We start from the raw sequence: 21860 nt of genomic DNA, 5'->3' as shown, positions 1-21860 counted from the left end.
GCAACCTACGTTAACAAAGTTGATCAGGGAATTGGCCAGATATATATATATATATATATCATCTTGGTGTATGGGAAGGCCATATGGGAGACGGAGAGAGAGGCAGGAGCAGGAGAGAAATGATCAAACCTTCCCGCTTGTTCATAGTTGCTGCCTGAAATTTGTCTTCTGATAGTTCTACAGTTTTTGTTTGTGTTTGTTATACTAATTATTAACATAAGAAAATTGTAATATAATGATTAAAGAAAATTATAGTAATTATAATTTAGAATTGTTATAGGTCAAGATTTGTACGTGAAGCGGAAGACCAAAATATGGTACGGGTCAGCCATTCGTGAGTGTAAGCGACAGCTATTGATAGTTACTGGCTTTAATTTATGATCATTTATGATATCTATTTTTTACTTTTGTGTTAGCTGTTTTAAGTATTTGTTTTGTTTGCAGACTAAAACTTCTCTTATATGTTATTGTTTCTTGGCAAATTCTAGTTAATCGAGACGTTCATAAAGAATTATTTTTGGTCAGTTGGTTTTGTTTGAACAGACATGCATGGTGGTAAGGGACAGAATAAAAGTTACGGTTTGTTTATATTTGTTATTATTGATTAGTACTTTTCTTTTCATTTCTAACATTAGCTGTTTAAAGTGTTTGTGTTGTATTTAGACAAAGTTCATTTTCAAATCTTATTGATTACCACATGAAAGCTAGGCTCTATAAGTGTCAAGTAAACAATATGTGATATTTTGAGTTAAGTCGAGGTGCTATTTACCACTGGCGTTTAGATATTTGGGACCCTTGGGGATAGATTTGCCAAGATTATCACGGCCAAATTGACTGGATGGCAACCTAGGAGCTAGGCAGAATTGGATATCATAAAAACCCTAAACAGTCGGTGGTTCCTGGGGCCTACCCTCCATCCTCTTGTAACTACGCTGCTGATTACCATTTTGTTCTTTATATTTTTCAGATGAACAAGACACTTCTGCATCTCTGTAAAGTTAAGGACTCATTGAAATTAATTCATCAGATATTATCTGCAGTAAAAGGTAAAGCTGACAAGTTACTTTGCTCTTCTTCATAATGGGTCTCCCCTGATGTTTTCAATTAATGTTTAGCCTACCTAAATTTTCCATTCGCACTAATATATTTGGATGGTGTACGCAGACTGTAATTTGAAAGGAATGACCTTATATATTTGTGTGTTGTTTCCAAACTGTAATTTGAAAGGAATGGCCTCGCTGAGCCCCAAGATGACCCTGTTTAAGAGAATACTCTTATTGTGAAGTAACATTGTCGTACAAGATGTAAAACAATTCCAAAGCTTTTTTCTTTTCCTCATGTTGCCACGTTGTTTAAAGTATTTAGTTGAGCTATTTTGTTTTTCATTGACTGCATGAAATATTTATTTGTGTGGAACTATGATTATTCCAATGATAATTTCATTTTATGGATTTCCCATGTTTTATGCTGATATCTATCTTCTTGTGTTTAATTACTTAATTCTGGTACCAGTTTTCACAACGCATTTTGTACTTTTGATTCTTATATTTAGATTCCAGTTTATTCTTGCATTATGGCTTCACCAGTCTAGCGACAACAAAATTGGCTGTAATATTACTAATCCATGCAAACTGTTTCATTGTTTATCTTTGCTATGTACTGTACACCTCCAGTTGCCTTTTTTTTGTACCTTGCATCAAACCAATAATTTTCATATGTATTCCTCTCACCGTTATTGTTTACCAGTAAATTAGTTTATGTACATGTTTGCAGTCAGTTTTGTGTTTAAGGTTATTATATTTTTATCCTGGACATTTTAGTGTTGTGTGTTCCATATGTTATCTTCAGCTTCTATGTTAGAGGCTATTTTTGTTTCTTATTTGATATATTATATATGGAGGGTCTTCCTACGATCATAATATTGTGTTTGTATTAAACCATGTTCACAGCTGACTGCCACTGTGGTGTTGTGTGTTTTAGTTATCAGTTTTGTTTCTTGAATTAGACCATCGTTGGGATATTGATTTAATGCCATATTTCTACTCCTTGTATATTTCGACATGAAGGATATTATATGGGAAATCTATACTGCCATAACCTTAACAACAATATTGTTTTCCTTTAGTAAGCTTAACAATATTATTTTTCCTTTAATGAGCTTAGCAATATCTTTTTCCCATTGGTGTGATTGACAATATTTTTTTCCCTTTACCATTGCTCTTACTACGTCTCTTCAGAAAACTAGTATAAAAATGGTATTTTCACTTTCAAAGTAATGTAATGACATAACGACTAAAAGATCTGATAACATACCAACCTCTTTAAAGCTAACAGGTGATCAATTTGAGACCTCTCATTCACTGGTGTAAAGTTAATTTTTGTGCAGTGTGTTGTTTAAGGTTATACTCAGGCATCTGAAGAATTCACACATATGTTAACTATAGGGAGGTAATGGCCAGGTCATCTAACCACTAATTTCAGCTTATGACATGTGTTCATAGTGCCAATTATATCAAAAAGCACAACTACAATTTATGCTTTAACTGCAGTCATTGGTATCACCTCCACTGTACATCACTGTCATCCACTGGAGACTACTCAGAACACTGGACGTACAGCAGCCATTCAGAAAATAACTTACAAAACTCCGTCACAAACACCTTCTCCTCGAGCACAAATTTCCAATAAACAGCATTACAGAATGTGCATTTTCAGTCTTCACAAATAGATCATTCTACGCCACAGAACTGCAATGACAAACTAAAGATTTTGCAATTCGGTGCTAGTAATGATAAGAACAAATACACAGAAATTCTCAGCTAATTAAGAGAATGCAGTATCCTTGTAGCACTCATCTAAGAAGCTAGTCTCACATCCAGATCTCACAGCTGTAAGAAATAACAGACAAGGAGTAGGTACTCATAACACTTATTCACCAAACCATAATTTTCTCCACAACTGACACCATACAACAGCTCACAGACAACAACAATATCCTATAAACACAGTACTAGGTGCAAGATAATCAACATCTGCATACCTCCTCACTCTACATACCCCATAAGATACACTACCCAACAGCAGAACCTCGGTAAGATGCTCCCATTATTAAAGATTTGAATGTCCACTTTGTTCAGCATTCACACTTATGATCTCTGAGGTGAATCTCTTCAACTGTAACTTCTCAGTATACTTAACCTATGCAACCAACCAACCAACCAGACTCCCAGTCCACCACCTCCTGCAGCTAACTTTGTGAAACAACATTCTGCTCACACCAGCATTACATGGAAGGATGCTACGGCAACCATCCTCTGACCACTTACCCATCCTGAGCACACTCCATCCAGCTCACCCAGTCAATACAAAAGACAGCTACCTGGGTCAGAGGAGTGCAACGTGACGACCACCTGAGTGCTGGATCACTAAACAGACGTCACTAACCCTCCAGATACCCAGGCGGTTAGTACTGGTAATATACCTCCCTGGTTGTTAGCTTCCTACAAACTACTACCTACTCCCATAAATTACACACATCGTAAAGTAAAGAAACCACCTTACACATAACCACTCACCATTGATAGAAATCAGAGATCAAATCAATATTCTTAAATAAAACTATCATTAACCTAATCATATAGAGGCAAACAGATAACTGGCACTCCTTCATCAACACAGTGAACCGAAAGACCCACATCACCACTCGTCTCACCAGTCCTCACTCATGAAGCACACCTGACTCATCACAGTAAAATCCATTGTCCCAAAGAACTTACAAACATACTCATGAGATACTTCTCAAAAATTACCCACAAACCAATCTCGCTTTTAAAAAGGAGAGTTGTGAAAAATCTACCCAAAATCCATTCAGAGACAATCGCCCACGTACCCTTCACTCCCACTGATACAAACAGTGCCTTTAAAATCTTAGGGAACTTTCCTCCTACAGACCCTAATAATGTAACAGACTTTCACATGAAACACTATGGTCCATTTGCTAATGGGTTTGGAAGCCTCTCACCAACATGCTCTTGAACTGGCCCAAATGCAGCAGTCACACAACCAGTCTTCCACCACCTAAAACAGTGTTCCTGGACAGAAGTCCCACAGACTTTACATATGCAATGAAAATAGATAATTAAGGTTTGTCGTAGTCATTGATTATGTTAAAATTTCAAGTTTTCTGAGTCTATTTAGCTAAATTTTGTGAGTCTATTTAGCGTATGTGAGCACATTAAAAAAAAATGGGTAGTAAGGATAACAATCTGACCTCAACAGGAAATATGTAAACATTGTGTTAGGGATGAATGTTTCACAATCAAAGGTTCAGCTAAGGATTTAAAAACTTCCATTAGTTTCTTATATATTAGATGTCCTCGCTGCTCTGATATCTAGAAACTGTACCTTTGATAGAGGTTATATTTTAACATCCTTTCAGTTCTATGTAGCCCTTAAACTTGCACCTTTAAAATGCATTTTTGTTGCTTAATATTCTGTTTGGTGACTTTCTAAGGCATATTTGAAGGCAAGTCTGCCTCCACATTGATGGATCTATTAGGTCTTGCAGAACAACAGATGCTGCTGTCCTCAAGGCAAATGACCTGTAAGTAGAGAAGGTCAAGAATTATTGTTTAAGCTTGAATTTTAGAGAATTGATATGATATACAGTTTGTTGTGCAACTATGTAGCTATTTTCCTGGCAGTGGAAAGTATAATCGGTTTATTTTTCAGAAATCAGTTTGATGAACCCTGCCCTAAGCCCTTGCTTGCTTAATTCAAAATGAAGCGCATTAAGATGTTGCAGCAAATAATGGAGAAGGCTTACACGCACTTAAGCATACAGATGCTTGACTAGGAAGCATCATAATTTCTAGAAACTGCCAATCCCTCCTCAGAAAAGTCAGCAGACCCTGCAGTCTCAGCCATCTTGTTCAGACCAACAACCCAACTATTCCAAGGTCAGACATAAATGAAACTTTTCTCTGTAATGTGAAAATTCCTGCAGCAATGTAGAACTTTCAGAGCTATGTTGTATATGTTCGTGGTAAAGGCCACTTTAAAATGTCATACATGTTGTAGGGGTTTCATATGATGAATCTTTTTTCATGTTCAAAGGAGTAAGTGGTTCTTAAAGTAGTGAAGGAGCCATTTTTTTCGGCTTCTTTGAGAAAAAAGACTTGTCTGCTACTGCTGGCATCATGCCACGCCTGTTTTATGCTGAACTATCATAACATTGTCATATTGAGAGAGCAATATGGAGGCTTTAAATACTATGATTTACTTGCACACATACGGGAATCACTAGCAGGGCGCAGCTGGCTATCTAGTGGTGTGCTCACCACCCAACAGTACCAAATAATTTCCTGTCAAGTGGAAAAATGAAACTCTGATCTAACATTTCTCACAGAAACTGAAAACAAGGTGTAGGGAAATGGAATGACAGTGGTCAAAGATAAGAGAAAATGAATTATACTGTAGCATGACAGGCATGAAAGAGCTGGTCTTCAGAAGAGTTAAAACAGAGATTTTATCAGGAATACAATATAAATCTTAAAGTAGAGCTTACAAAAATCCTATAAGGCAACTTGCAATAAGTGTGATCTTAGAGCACATAATAATCACAATCCAACCAGGTGTAGCTCTCAAAAACCAATTAGGTAGCAAAGTTGAATAACTGTACAAAGGCTAACTGAACAAAGTGCAAAGGTGAATAGAAATAATATTCATGCATAGGATTTTGTAAGCTCTACAGTAAATTTGATGGAAGGTATTAAATTGTTAAGTAAGGGGAGAAATATTTGTAAACTTTCATTTGTTCGTCAAACACAAAGAACATCATCTACATACCTACACCAAATTGCATTAGAAGGTAAGATATCCTTTAGTAATTTTGTTTCAGAAAATTCCATAGAAAGATTACTTAGTACAGGTCAAAGAGGGTCACCCATTACCATACCAAATTTTTGAGCATAATAATGTCCATTAAATTGAAATACACAGTTTTTTATACACAATTTTATCAGTTCAATGAAATTTGACTTTGAAACAGGTAAATGAATATCATCCAAGACATCAGATAAATATTCTAAAAGGTCATCAACTGGATCTTTAGTGAAAAGTGAGGAAACATCAAAGCTAACTAGTTTAAAATCAAAATTAACATTGATATTGTTTAGCTTGTTGACTAAATCTACATTATTCATGATATTAGAATTTGATACCTTACCCACTAAAGGGCTTAATAAAGAAACTAACCATTTTGACAATTTATATGTGATGGAGCCTACTGAACTCACTATAGGTCTTGCTGGAAAATTCTGTTTATGTTTTGATAAGTCCATACATATATGGCAATGAAGGGGACAAAGATGACAAACTTTTGATAAGAGTGATGTTACCTTTCAACAACAACTTCATTTCTTTATTCAAGTGAGAATTAACTGCTTCTAAGGGATTTTTACTAAGTTTAGAATATGTTGTGTCATCATTTAGAGGTTCATTCATTTTAGATAAATAGTTACTTTTGTCTAAAATCACAGCAGAGTTAGACTTATCTACCTTGTTTAATGACGTTAAAAACTATGATCATTGTATTGACTGGAGTAACATCATCTCAGTTATTAACTCTGACTCCATTACCAAGAGAAATATCATTGAATCTTCTATTATTAAGTACACAAAGAATTATAATCTTAATATTATTGATGGTCTATAGAAATTAGATAACTTTATTGTCACGAAGAAAAAGATCAAAATGGTGGGAATAAGGTGTTGTGATGCGTTATGTCTGGGAAGGAGAGGTTGTATGTTTGTGGAGTAAGAACCAGCAGACAACGTCTGGGTGAGACAGGAAGGTAAGAAAGCTGCCTGGGTCGGAGGAGTGGTAATTAACAGCCACTAAAATGCCACTAAAATGGTGCCTGGAAACTGTAGTGACGTAAGTGACATGGGGGCCTGCATGGGTCTGGTGGTGGTGGGGGGGGGGGGGGGGGTTGTCGTCAGAGACCAAATATAAATGTTGATGTTGCATGACATTAAGATGAGGCTGTTGTGTGGTGTGGCGGGAAAGGTAGTATAATATTGGAAGCTGGTAATGTGGTATCGTACTCAGGCATGAAGCTCTGAAAGAACTGTGTGGCTCAACACGACGGCGCGACCTTCAGGTATTATGACGGCCTGACCTTTGACCTGACCATTAAGGTTATACGTGCATGTATGTACGTAACCGTAAGTATGTTTTCCTTTGTCATTATGTGTTTACAGTATATATTTGACCAGTTGGGGATCTCAATGGTGTCTGTGCTAAGGCCTGGCGTAAACTTTTGGACCTACAAGCATAAAAGAAAGTTGTGGAGGCAAGTGTAGAGAAGGAAATTCTTGTGAATATTTCATGTGTGCTTCCATCATGCAGACCACAGTGTTGTTGAGTCAGGCTGGAGGTTTGGAGTGGCAAAGAAGAGACTGGACTTGATGACCTGTGTATGGGAACGAGAGACCGACGTGGTACCTCTCCTCTCCTGCCTGACTCTCGTCCAAAACGTCTGTCTCCTGTTCTGCCTGACTCTCGTCCCAAGCCTCTCTCTCCTGTCCTGCCTGACTCTCGTCCCAAACGTCTCTCTCCTGTCCCGCCTGACTCTCGTCCCAAGCCTCTCTCTCCTGTCCTGCCTGACTCTCGTCCCAAGCCTCTCTCTCCTGTCCTGCCTGACTCTCGTCCCAAGCCTCTGTCTCCTGTCCAGCCTGACTCTCGTCCCAAGCCTCTCTCTCCTGTCCTGCCTGACTCTCGTCCCAAGCCTCTCTCTCCTCTCCTGCTTGACTCTCGTCCCAAGCTTTTCTCTCCTCTTCGGCCTAAGTCTCGTCCCAAACCTGCCTCCCATCTAATGATGATGATGATGATAGAAAAGTCCCTTCCAAGGAGGGGCGGGAAAAGAGAGGGGGAAAGAGCAAGAATTGTTAGAGGAAGTGAATTTTAGAGGGAGGAAAAGAGCCAGGCTTAACCCAGCTTGCATAGGAAAAATAGGATGAGCAGGGCGGAGATGATGAGTGGAGGGCAAAGTCTTATTTTAGTTATCTTTTTTAATATCCATTTCTTTATCGATTTATTTTATTTTATTTTTTGTATTACTTATTTACTTTCTTTTTTACTTTTTTCATTTTCATTTTTGTAAGGGATACAGGAGGAGGTGGATCGTATCTCTGGCCGATGGACACTGATTTTACCAAGGCGTTCCCCGCACGGACTTAGCAGCAAGATCTATATAGGTTTTTAGTTTTTAACATATTGGCACTGGATGTTGTCCAGGTTGTATATTAAACATGTTACCTGGGTGGTCTATTCCCAGGAGATTGTTGAAGTAATCAATCCAGTGAGTATGATGTATTTGAAATCGCTCTACTTGTCTTTCAAACAATTTCCTCCAGTAGATGTTTAGTGGAGGGATTCGTGCTCTCTCGTGAAGTTCTGTGTTCTTGATGAACTCGTGCCACTTGATGTTAAAAGCCCAACGTAGAGCTTTGTTCTGAATGATTTGGAGTGCACGGATGTTGGATTTGGCTCCGAGTTCGAGAGCTGAAGGGGCGTATGTGATAAGAGGTCGTATTAATGCTTTGTAGAGGTGCAATTTGGTTTTGAATTGCGCCTCTCTGAATCTATACAATTTTGCGAGCTCCGCTCTCGCAATAGCCGCTCTAGATTGTATATATCGGTTCATTCTCAGGTATACATCATAGTTTAGGCCCAGGACAGTGTTGATGTTTGAGATAGGAATGGTTAAATTTCGGTGTATACGGGAGTGTAGGTAGACATTAGTTATGTTGTATCTCTGACGTAAAGTAGGATATGTTGGATTTTGCAGGATTTTAACTCCCAGAGCGAAACGTGGTCAATTTCCTGTTGGGTTCTATTGATTAAGTGTGTGAGGGTTCTGGCTCTGATTAGCTGTGTGACATCATCTGCATATTGGAGAGTGATGGAGTCCAGGTGTATAGGATTGGGAAGATCATTTGTGTAGAGTGTGTAGAGAGTGGGGGCCAGCCCGGAGCCTTGAGGTACACCGGCATTAAGGAAGAAGTAGTTTGAGTAAATGTTTCTGTATTTGATTCGGGTTTTTCTGTTGCTAAGATAGTTAGAGAGAAGCTTAATGGTGGGTCGTAGGAGTTGGAATTGGGTGCTTAGTTTATACCTCAATCGATCGTGCCACACGGTGTCAAAGGCTTTTTCAACATCTTTTGTGATGAGTGCGGTCATTTTGTGTGTCCGCGTGTTGTTTCTTATGTAGTTCGTAATGATGTTGAGTTCATCTTGTGTGGAGCGATGTTGGTGAAAGCCAAACTGTTTGTGTGAGAGTAGGTTGTTGTTTTTGTAAGGTGTTGTCTAAGTCTGTTGTTTGTGATTCTTTCAAATGTCTTCCCAATGGACTCAAGTAGGCTGATGGGTCTGTAGTTCATGGGGTCTCTTGGATTTGTTGGGTTTAGGTATCATTGTGGTTGTTGCTGTTTTGAAGGCCGCGGGAAAATAGCCAGAGGCTAGTGCCGCGTTGAAGAGGAAGGTGATGGCTCTAATAGTGTTGTTAGGGAGATGTGTAAGTAGCTGGTAACCAATGCCTAAATTACCTGGGGCTACTTTGGGTGATTTGAGGAGGAGGAATTTGACCTCGTTCGATCTTATGGGAGTTGTGAGAAGGTGGTCGTGTGAAAGCGATTGGAGGTGTATGATCTGTTCTGGGTAGAAGTGACTGAGTCTGTTTTGTATGTGTTGTGTGACAATTTGAGTGTTTTCGTACGCCACAGGGTGAGGGGTGGGGGGTTGAGGGTGAAAGACACCTTCCCAGTGTTTTTGACAAATGTTGGCAATGTCTTGTGGGTTATGGTGTAGAGTGTTGTCGTCATTTAGCCGATTGAAGTCTGTTTTTGGTATTCCTTCGAGTTTCCGGATTCTCTTCCAAAACTCTTGAGGAGATTTAATTCGGTGTTGTTCTGTTGTAGTGATGAGAGATTTCCAGTGTCTACTGTGGTCTTCTAGAAGGCTGTTGAGTGTGTGGTTTCGTAGGGATGTGAGGTCCCACCGTACTAGGCCCAAACGACTTCTGTTTTGTTCAAAGCGTCGACGATAGCACGAGAGAAGTCTTGTTGTTTTGGAAGAAAGGAAGAAGGAGTATCTTGCGATAAATGAAGATTTGGGAATAGAAATGTCAGCTGTTAGTGTGATTGTTTCATGTATATGTTCTATTTCTGTGTCTATTAGTGTTATTGGGTGATTTTCGTAGTTTGTGGTGTAAGTGCAGTTGGAGAGAGTCTTTGAAGCTCCCCCAGTCTGCTCTTTTGTAGTGGTAGTGTGAGGGTGATGGGACGAGGATAGGGTTAGACGAGAGATGAAGAAATATAGGGATGTGGTCGGAACCACACATTGGTCCTGGAGACAAGAAATTCTGAAGATAATTACTGTCTCTGTTGGAGAAGACAAGGTCAGGTCTGGCTTTTTCCCCCTAGGCCAGTGAAGACAGTGTGGAAGTAAGGTCCAAACCAAAATGACGATGATAGAAATGTCCCTTCCAAGGAAAATCGGGAAAAGAGAGAGAGAGAGAGAGAGAGAGAGAGAGAGAGAGAGAGAGAGAGAGAGAGAGAGAGAGAGAGAGAGAGAGAGAGAGAGAGAGAGAGAGAGAGAGAGTGGGGGGTGGAGGGAAAGAGTAACAATTGTTAGAGGAAGTGAATTTTAGAGGGAGGGAAAGAGCCAGGTCTTAACCCAGCTTTCATAGGAAAAATAGGATAAGTAGGGCAAAGATGATGAGTGGAGGGCTTTTTTTTCTTTTTTTTTTAATGATATAGGAGGAGATGGATCGCATCTCTGGCTGATGGACACTGATTTTACCAAGGAGTTCCCCGCACGGACTTAGCAGCAAGATCTATAGAGGTTTTAGTTTTTAATATATTGCCACTGGATGTTGTCCAGGTTGTATATTAAACATGTTACCTGGGTGGTCTATTCCCAGGAGATTGTTGAAGTAATGAATCCAGTGAGTATGATGTATTTGAAATCGTTCTACTTGTCTTTTAAACAATTTCCTCCAATAGATGTTTAGTGGAGGGATTCGTGCTCTATCGTGAAGTTTTGTGTTTCTGATGAACTCGTGCTATTTGATGTTAAAAACTCAACGTAGAGCTTTGTTTTGAATGATTTGGAGTGCACGGATGCTAAATTAGGCTCCGAGTTCAGGAGCTGAAGGGGCCTAAGTGATAAGTGGTCGTATTAATGCTTTGTAGAGGTGCAATTTGGTTTTGAATTCCGCCTCTCTAAATCTATACAATTTCGCGAGCTCCGCTCTCGCAATAGCCGCTCTAGACTGAATATGTCGGCTCTTTCTCAGGTGTACATCATAGTTTAGACCCAGGACAGTATTGGTATTTGAGATGGGAATGGGTAAATCACGGTGTATACGGGAGTGCAGGTAAATATTACTTATGTTGTATCTCTGACGTACATTAAAGTATGATATGTTGGATTCAGCAGGATTTTATCTAATCCTCCATTCTAACTCCCAAAGCGAAACGTGGTCAATTTCCTGTTGTGTTTTGCTGATTAGGTGTGTGAGGGTTCTGGCTCTGATTAGCTGTGTGACATCATCTGCATATTGGAGAGTGATGGAGTCCAGGTGTATAGGATTGGGAAGATCATTTGTGTAGAGTGTGTAGAGAGTGGGAGCCAGCACGGAGCCTTGGGGTACACCGGCATTAAGGAAGAAGTAGTTTGTATAATTGTTTCTGTATTTGATTCGGGTTCTTATGTTGCTTAAGATAGTTAGAGAGAAGCTTAATGATGGGTCGTGGGAGTTGGAATTGGGTGCTTGGTTTATACCTCAATCGATCGTGCCACACGGTGTCAAAGGCTTTTTCAACATCTTTTGTGATGAGGGCGGTCATTTTGTGTGTCCGCGTGTTGTTTTTATGTAGTTCATAATGATGTTAAGTTCATCTTGTGTGGAGCGATGTTGATGAAAGCCAAACTGTTTGTGTGAGAGTAGGTTGTTGTTTGTTAGGTGTTGTCTCAGTCTGTTGTTTAAGATTCTTTCAAATGTCTTCCCAATGGACTCAAGTAGGCTGATGGGTCTGTAGTTCACTGGGTCTCTGTTGGATTTGTTGGGTTTAGATATCATTGTGGTTGTTGCAGTTTTGAAGACCGCGGGAAAATAGCCAGAGGCTAGTGCCACGTTGAAGAGGAAGGTGATGGCTCAAATAGTGTTGTCAGGGAGATGGGTGAGTAGCTGGTAACCAATGCCTGAATTACCTGGGGCTACTTTGGGTGATTTGAGGAGGAGGAATTTGACCTCGTTCGAACTTATTGGAGTTGTGAGAAGGTGGTCGTGTGAAAGCGATTGGAGGTGTTTGATCTGCTCTGGGTAGAAGTGACTGGGTCTGTTTTGTATGTGTTGCGTGACAATTTGAGTGTTTTCGTACGCCACAGGGTGAGGGGTGGGGGGTTGAGGGTGAAAGATACCTTCCCAGAGTTTTTGAAAAATGTTGGCAATGTCTTGTGGGTTATGGTGTAGAGTGTTGTCGTCATTTAGCCTATTAAAGTCTGTTTTGGTATTCTTTTGAGCTTTCGGATTCTGTTCCAAAACTCTTGAGATCTGATTCGGTGTTGTTCTGTTGTGGTGATGAGATTTTAAGTGTCTATTTTGGTCTTCTAGAAGGCTGTTGAGTGTGTGGTTTCTTAGGGATGTGAAGTCGCACTGAACTATGCCCAAACGATATCTGTTTTGCTCAAAGCGTCGACGGTAGCACGAGATGAGTCTGGTTGTTTTGGAAGAAGGGAAGAAGGAGTATCTTGAAGTAAATGAAGATCTGGGGATAGAAATGTTAGCTGCCTGTATGATTGTTTCGTGTATATGTTCTATTTCTGTGTCTATTAGTGTTATTGGGTGATTTTCGTAGTTTGTGGTGTAAGTGCAGTTGGAGAGAATCTCTTTGAATTTCTCCCAGTCTGCTCTTTTGTAGTGGTAGTGTGAGGGTGAAGGGACGAGAATAGGGTTAGACGAGAGATGAAGAAAGATAGGGATGTGTTCGGAACCACACAGTGCTCTTGGAGATGGCAAATTATGAAGATAATTACTGGCTCTGTCGGAGAAGACAAGATCAGGTCTGCTTTCTCCTCCTTGGCCAGTGAAGACAGTGTGGAAGTAAGGTCCAAGGAAGTTAAGACGTTTGTATGAGTATAAATTGAATAAGTCATCACCATGAGAATTGTTTCTGTTGTGGTGGAAGGTTCTGTGTTGGGCGTTGAGGTTAGCTAGAAGGTAGACTGGGATATGTGTGTGACTGAATACTGTGTAGAGATCAAGGAGTGGAATGGTAGTGTTGAGTCGAGAGTATGTAGTGCAGAAGATAATGAAGCCACATATTGTACTCATCTTAACTGCTAGAAAGTGTTCGTATTGCCATGAGGTGGCGAGGTATTCGTGTTCGATGGTGTTGCGTATGAGAATAGCGACTCCCTCGTGTCTACTGTCTGGAGACTGTCGTGATGTATACCCGCAATGTCTAATTTGTATCCGTTGGTGATACATGTGATGTTAAGTATCACAACATCGGGTCTCTTCCCTTCGAGGAGAGTGGCAATCAGATGACGGTCATTGTGATAGCTGCGCACGTTTTAGCATTTTACGACTTATGGAAGTTTATTGGCCTTCTGTGTCTGTTGTCGATGAAGGCCGTTGACGAACAGTTTGAGTGTTTCACGTGTATCATGTTTCTAGTCTTGGGTCGGGATATATCTGTTGAGGGGTCAGGAAAGGGGAGAGAGGAGTGGAGAGGATCATTGTCGACAATTTGAAGGTCAAGGTTGACCGTTGGTGGATTGTCTGGTGTGTCGGCAGGGTCAGGTGCTGGGGCTCCTCTAGGAGGGTTAGGGGTTGGACGGATGGATGGGGAGGGGGAGGGGGGATGGGGGGATTGGTGAGTGGAGGTTTTAGGGGGAACTGTCGTGTTGGTGGAAGTTGGGACGGTGGGGGTGGGAGAGGAATCGGTATTTGGAGAGACAGTTGGATTGTTGGTGTTGGGTTGGGGGGTTGTGGATGGAGTTGTGTTAGGGGGTGCGGAGGGGGTATTGGAAGTTGGGAGGGTGACAGGTTGAGTTGTTGGGGGAGAGTTGGAAGTGTTACTGGGGGTCTCCTGGGATACGTTTTCGTTAGGGGTCAGGGTGGTGGACGAGACAGGGGTCGGTGAGGGATGGTTGTTGGCGGGGGAGCTGAGGAGTTCAGGTGGAGCTCGTACATTGGGTAGGTTGTTATGAGCAAGCAGCAAATCGAAAATTCTGATGAATTCCGACTTATCTTCCCCGCTCAGGAACAACGCTTTTAGGTAGCACGCATGCATCCTACCTTGTAGGGTGAGGAGGTCTGAAGAATTAGTAGTTGGGATAGGAGAAGCTTGGGTGGCAGGGGGAGGAGCAGCAGCAGCAACTGTTGTGTAGAGGTGAGGGTTTGTGGAAGGAAGTGAGTTGGATTTTTGTGCCTGACGCACTGCGCGGAGTTGTTCCTTTCTACGTGGGCACAGCCCAGATACAGCAACATGTCTACCTTTACAGTTAACGCACTTTGCTGCCTGAACCTTGCACTCACGAAAACCATGACCAGTTTCCGCGCATTGACTACAGGTTTGGTGGGGTTCTTTACAGTTCTTAGTCTCATGTCGGTATTTCAGACATTTGAAACATTGTTGTACGTCGAGATGTTCATCTTTCTTCAGGGATTTTGCTGGCACAGAGATCATGGGGAACAGGACTCCCCGGGAGAGCAGGCGATCGGCCTCGGTCGGGTTTGAACATTGTATCTTTATTGATCTGGAGTTATTCGGTTTATAGACGTTGATGACATTAACGTCATTGTTTTCACCATTGATGGCTTCAACAATCTCCGAAGGGCTGAGGGACAAGATAGATTCATCAACATTGTAGGCAATAATAGTACATCTAGCTTGAAGGGGCAGCGGTCCTGAACGATTTGGTAGTTTTTTTTTTAGCTAGTTCATCAAGGAGAGGCTTAGATAGGATTCTATCTAAATCACTATCTTTGCCCAAGCAAATCTTAAACTGGTATTTGTTCGAGGGGAATTGAATGACCCTAGTAGGACGGATCTCAGTGGTCTTAAAGACGATGGACAGGAGTTCGAACGTGGAAGGAGGGCGGCAATCAGTTTTGAGGGATTTTAGACGTATGTCGGGCGGCATGTTGGTGGCATCAGTGTCCTAGTGCGAGAAAACGTGAGTGAGGGACGGTCGACGGTCCAAGGTAGGGGAGAGGTAAGAGATAGTGTGAGGGTCTCCACCCCGTCAGGTGAGAACAGGTCCACTCCAGCCTCCACTCCTCAGGAAAATGAGTTTTCCAGAATGGGTTGGGGAAGCTGGGGTAGAGATTGCTCAAGCCAAACGGTCGAGAGATGGATGATGGATGATGAAAAAATAAAAAATAAAAAAGGGATGTGAAGATGGAGTGGAGGCAACGCGGGGGTGTGGGGAGCAGCGAGGGTGGTGAGGGAACAGCCTGCCGGCGTCGTCACCGTAACGGTCTCCCGCGGGAAGGACCAACGCGGGAGGCAACGTTACAATCCACTTCTTTCTTCTGTATTCTTTCTTCTCTCTTCTTTCTTCTGTCTTCGTGGGATCTGGCGGTTAATCCTCCATCATCCACGTGGTTAACACGTGGCCGAGACAGGAGCAGCAAGAACCTTCTCGAATGGCTAGAAAAGATGATGTATACAAATGACAATGATCATGATAGATAAGTCCCTCCCAAGGAGAGGGAGGAAAAGAGAGGGGGGAAAGAGCAAGAATTGTTAGAGGAAGTGAATTTTAGAGGGAGGAAAAGAGCCAGGGCTTAAGCTAGCTTGCATAGGAAAAATAGGTTAAGTGCGGAGACGAAGAGTGAAGGGCAAGGTTTTATTTTATTTATATATTTATCTATTTTTTTTATCACTTTCTTATTTTATTCTATTCTTTTTTGTATATTTTTTTAAGATATATAGATGGATCGTATCTCTGGCTGATGGACACTGATTTTACCAAGGCGTTCCCCGCACGGACTTAGCAGCAAGTTCTATAGAGGTTTTTAGTTTTTTCAAGTTTTTTAATATTTTAGCACTGGATGTTGTCCAGGTTGTATATTAAACATGTTACCTGGGTAGTCTATTTTCAGGAGATTGTTGAAGTAATCAATCCAGTGAGAATGATGTATTTGAAATCGCTTTACTTTTCTTTCAAACACTTTCCTCCAATAGATTAATGGAGGGATTCGTGCTCTCTCGTGAAGTTCTGTGTTCCTGATGAATCCATGCCATTTGATGTTAAAAACCCAACGTAGAGCTTTGTTCTGAATGATTTGGAGTGCACGGATGTTGGATTTGGCTCCGAGTTCCAGAGCTGAAGGGGCGTATGTGATAAGAGGTCGCATTAATGCTTTGTAGAGGTGCAATTTGGATTTGAATTGCGCCTCTCTGAATCTACAATTTTGGGAGCTCCGCTCTCGCAATAGCCGCTCTACACTGTATATGTCGGTTCATTCTCAGGTATACATCATAGTTTAGGCCCAGGACAGTGTTGGTGTTTGAGATGGGAATGGGTAAATGTCGGTGTATACGGGAGTGTAGGTAGACATTAGTTATGTTGTATCTCTGACGTACATTAAAGTAGGATATGTTGGATTTTGCAGGATTTGTTTTAATCCTCCATTTTAACTCCCGGAGCGAAACGTGGTCAATTTCCTGTTGGGTTCTATTGATTAAGTGTGTGAGGGTTCTGGCTCTGATTAGCTGTGTGACATCATCTGCATATTGGAGAGTGATGGAGTCCAGGTGTATAGGATTGGGAAGATCATTTGTGTAGAGTGTGTAGAGAGTGGGGGCCAGCACGGAGCCTTGGGGTACACCGGCATTAAGGAAGAAGTAGTTTGAGTAAATGTTTCTGTATTTGATTCGGGTTTTTCTGTTGCTAAGATAGTTAGAGAGAAGCTTAATGGTGGGTCGTGGGAGTTGGAATTGGGTGCTTAGTTTATACCTCAATCCATCGTGCCACACGGTGTCAAAGGCTTTTTCAACATCTTTTGTGATGAGTGCGGTCATTTTGTGTGTCCGCGTGTTGTTTCTTATGTAGTTCGTAATGATGTTGAGTTCATCTTGTGTGGAGCGATGTTGATGAAAGCCAAACTGTTTGTGTGAGAGTAGGTTGTTGTTTGTAAGGTGTTGTCTAAGTCTGTTGTTTATGATTCTTTCATATGTCTTCCCAATGGACTCAAGTAGGCTGATGGTCTGTAGTTCATGGGGTCTCTGTTGGATTTGTTGGGTTTAGGTATCATTGTGGTTGTTGCTGTTTTGAAGGCCGCGGGAAAATAGCCAGAGGCTAGTGCCACATTGCCGACACTTTTATAACCCCACAGTTACACTGCCCCGCTTATTCTAGATGCTTCCAAAAACACCAGCAAAATGTTATGTTATCTTGGAGGGAATGAAATTATAGAGAACTTACAAATTTGCTGTGACCAAGCTTGAGGTGAGTGGGTATGAAGGAGTGAGAGGGTGGGCTGGAGGGGCTGGGGAAAGATGCCACATGTCCCCAAGATTAATATCAGTTGCTCACCTGTAATTGCTAAATAAAACAAAACATTGGTTCATAGTATCCTAAATTACTAACCAACGTCCCTACTATTCATAAAATGTTAAATTGTTTCTGTTATGCAACGTCATGATGTGCGTAAATAACTAACTATTCCAATATGGCGGCAACACCTACTTGCTGGCTACACATTACCCATCCCAGCCCAACACCACACCCAGTCCCTCCTTCCCACCAACAGCGACCTTGAGAACTGTTAAATGCCCATCTGTTTACAACCAGTGTTGAAGCTTATGTGTAAAACATCAATTTTGTCTGTATTCCTCCACCCAGCTGCCTCACTCCCTCCCATACCAGCCACGCTTGGTCCACCTGCCTTGAGCGCGTGTCGCCCACCCTTACACTGTCTTCCTCTCACTGGAAATTAATTCATTGTATTATCATTATCATTTTATTTTATTTTATTATACTTTGTCGCTGTCTCCCGCGTTAGCGAGGTAGCGCAAGGAAACAGACGAAAGAATGGCCCAACCCACCCACATACACATGCACATACATACACGTCCACACACGCACATATACATTCCTATACATTTCAATGTATACATATATACATACACAGACCTTTACATATTTACACATGTACATAATTCATACTCGCTGGGTTCATTCATTTCCCTCGCCACCCCGCCACACATGAAATGACAACCCCTCCCCCCGCATGTGCGCGAGGTAGCGCTAGGAAAAGACAACAAAGGCCCCATTCGTTCACACAGTCTCTAGCTGTCATGTATAATGCACCGAAAACACAGATCACTTTTCACATTCAGGCACCACAAAACTTTCCATGGTTTACCCCAGACGCTTCACATGCCCTGGTTCAATCCATTGACAGCACGTCGACCCCGGTATACCACATCGTTCCAATTCACTCTATTCGTCGCACACCTTTCATCCTCCTGCATGTTAAGGCCCCGATCGCTCAAAATCTTTTTTACTCCATCCTTCCACCTCCAATTTGGTCTCCCACTTCTCCTCGTTCTCTCCGCATCTGACACATATATCCTCTTGGTCAATCTTCCCCCAGTCATTCTCTCCATATGACTAAACCATTTTAAAACACCTTCTTCTGCTCTCTCAACAACACTCTTTTTGTTACCACACATCTCTATTACCCTTTCATTACTTACTCGATCAAACCACCTCACCACATATTGTCCTCAAACATCTCATTTCCAACATATTCACCCTCCGCCGCACAACCCAATCTATAGCCCACGCCTCGCAACCATATAACATTGTTGGAACAACTATTCCTTCAAACATGCCCATTTTTGCTTCCTGAGATAATGTTCTCGCCTTCCACAGATATTTCAACGCTCCCAGAACTTCCGCCCCTCCCCCACCCTATGACTCACCTCCACTTCCATGGTTCCATCCGCTGCCAAATCAACTCCCAGATATCTAAAACACTTCACTTCCTCCAGTTTTTCTCCATTCAAACTTACCTCCCAATTGACTTGTCCCTCAACCCTACTATACCTAATAACCTTGCTCTTATTCACATTTACTCTCAGCTTTCTTCTTTCACACACTTTACCAAATTCAGTCACCAGCTTCTGCAGAGTCTCACACGAATCAGCCACCAGCGCTGTATCATCAGCGAACAACAACTGACTCACTTCTGAAGCACTCTCATCCACAACAGACTGCATACTTGCCCTTCTCTCCAAAACTCTTGCATTCACCTCCCTAACAACCCCATCCATAAACAAAGTAAACAACCATGAAGACATCACGCACCCCTGCCGAAAACCAACATTCACTGAGAACCAATCACTTTCCTCTCTTCCTACACGTACACATGCCTTACATCCTCGACAAAATTTTTTCACTGCTTCTAACAACTTGCCTCCCATACCATATACTCGCCCGACCACTACTTTTCCTTCGCGACGACGGGTCCGACTCTCGTGTCCTCCCAGGAGCTGTTGGGGTCGAGTAGTTTCAACGCTCATGTCAGAAGTGGGAGAATTTTTTATCTTCTCAGTCTCTGACCTTTTTCTCCTTTTGACACAGTCTTTGCTAGACAATCTATGTGGCATTTGCATTCCAAAAGGTTCTAATTTCTCTTCTTAGATCAAAAAGTTTACAAGTATCTTTAAATTCCTCTCTATTTTCGTTCTGTATTTAATGAGTTTTCACCTCACAAACCGGATGATTCGAGTTACAGAACAGGGATTTCCTTGAAAGTTTGCAATTCTTGAAAAGTGGAACTGCGAGAAATTAGGTGACTGATAAAATGATTCACTTCGCTCAAATTCATTGTACTTTTCATTTCCTCTCTCTCTCTCTCTCTCTCTCTCTCTCTCTCTCTCTCTCTCTCTCTCTCTCTCTCTCTCTCTCTCTCTCTCTCTCTCTCTCTCTCATTCCTCCTCCTCCTCTTTTCTTCTCCCAGCTTTATTCTCCCGTCTCCCTGGGTAAGACAGTAGCGAACACCGGACCACAAAACACACTCCTGACTTTACAAGATAGGAAGATATGCAATCGATAAGAGCGTAAGATCTTGCCTGTGATATCACGTTGGAAGGATATATTAAGCTGTCGATGGGATGGTCTACCAGTTGCCTTGAAAATGGGAAGATCTGCTGGTTTGTTAGGCATTCGGAACATTGGCCAGTTGTTTTGACAACGGCAGGAGCTACCTGTTCGTTAGAACTTGGGGGGACCTGCCATATCATTTGCAATTGAGGAAGTCTACCACTTGGTTTGAAGAACCTCCCATGGCTTGTGTGTAGGAAGGAAGACATCCATCCAGCTGATGTACAACTGGAAAGTAAAGTTTTATAAGACGTTAGTCCCCATGTGGCCTTGTTTTGCAGAGTTCAAATTTCACTCCTTCACTTCTCGACGTTCGTGCATATGTGTAGCTTTCCCTTGTCCTTAAGAATTCCCATTCCTTTCAACTTTCTAGCTGTTTACCGATCCATTTCCATCGGATCTATCAGTACTGTTCTTTCATTGATCTCGTTCAATTGCTATCGTAATCTTGCCGTGTTCAAAATAATCATAAGTATTGGGAGCAGGTACATAGGCTGTTTTGCAAGAACTGTCAAAATACACTACAAAATATTAATCATAAGCGCTTGCGTTTTGCGTAAGAGACGAAGTACTTTTCGTACAGCAGGATTTCCCACTTAGAGTGGTTGAAAGCAATGATATAGATGTATTTAAGGATACATTCATAACTATTTCGCATCAAGTCCACGACTAACATATTTTTGTGCCTCCAAAGTCGCACCAACAATTTGTAGTTTTTTTCCTTGATCATTCGTACGCCTGCCAACTTCTACCACACTAATAGGTGAAATTCTGCTGTCTTCCACTATCATAACCAGCCTCGAAGGGATCCAGTGATATGTTGCTGTTTGTGTTCCTCTATAAACACACACACACACACACACACACACACACACATACAGATATATAAGTTTACATATTCCTTAAGACAGATCTGAGAGAATACGTTTTCTGACCTTCAAGTAAACATCATGTATTCATTTTAATCAACGTGACAGAGTGGAAGGAGGTGATCTTGCAGTTCATTAGTACACCGGAAACTGGAGGTTTCCTGACTGTCGAATGATTGTTAGTCTTTACAAAATACCGAACCAATAAGTTCATGGACGGTCAGACATATACAGTATCTGACCAATTAAGGTTTCCTTGTCATGCATGCAGTTTTTCTTGACGCAACTGGCCGGCCCTTGAGATAAATCAGAAAGTCTCATGTTCTTGTATCAACAAATATAAAATAAGCTGTGGAGAATTGTAATTCTAGAGAGAGAGAGAGAGAGAGAGAGAGAGAGAGAGAGAGAGAGAGAGAGAGAGAGAGAGAGAGAGAGAGAGAAGGCTGTCCCAGGACATTACCGTACAAGAACATTCTTAAGAATCAGGAGCAGACCTCTATGGTAGAGGCAGCTGAAGGATCGTCAGTCAAAAATTTCCTCCCTTGACGTTCGGCTTCCAGCCTAGGGATGGCATGAAAGTCTATATGGCACTCGAACTTCATCTGTTGGGAAGATAATAATGAATTACACGACCAAATTCCTAAAGGCCGAGTTGCCTTTTTTTTTTTTAGGTAGAATAAGGATTTTACGATCAGATATAATGGGAGAACAAAGTAATAGGGAGATAAAGGAGAACAATGTGGCACAACTATATAAGTGATAAAGTCCTCATAATTAAGATGTATAGCATATGCCTA

The sequence above is a fragment of the Panulirus ornatus genome, chromosome 70 (assembly GCF_036320965.1).
Source record: "Panulirus ornatus isolate Po-2019 chromosome 70, ASM3632096v1, whole genome shotgun sequence".
NCBI classification, from domain to species: domain Eukaryota; kingdom Metazoa; phylum Arthropoda; class Malacostraca; order Decapoda; family Palinuridae; genus Panulirus; species Panulirus ornatus.
This window is presented reverse-complemented; position numbering follows the sequence as displayed.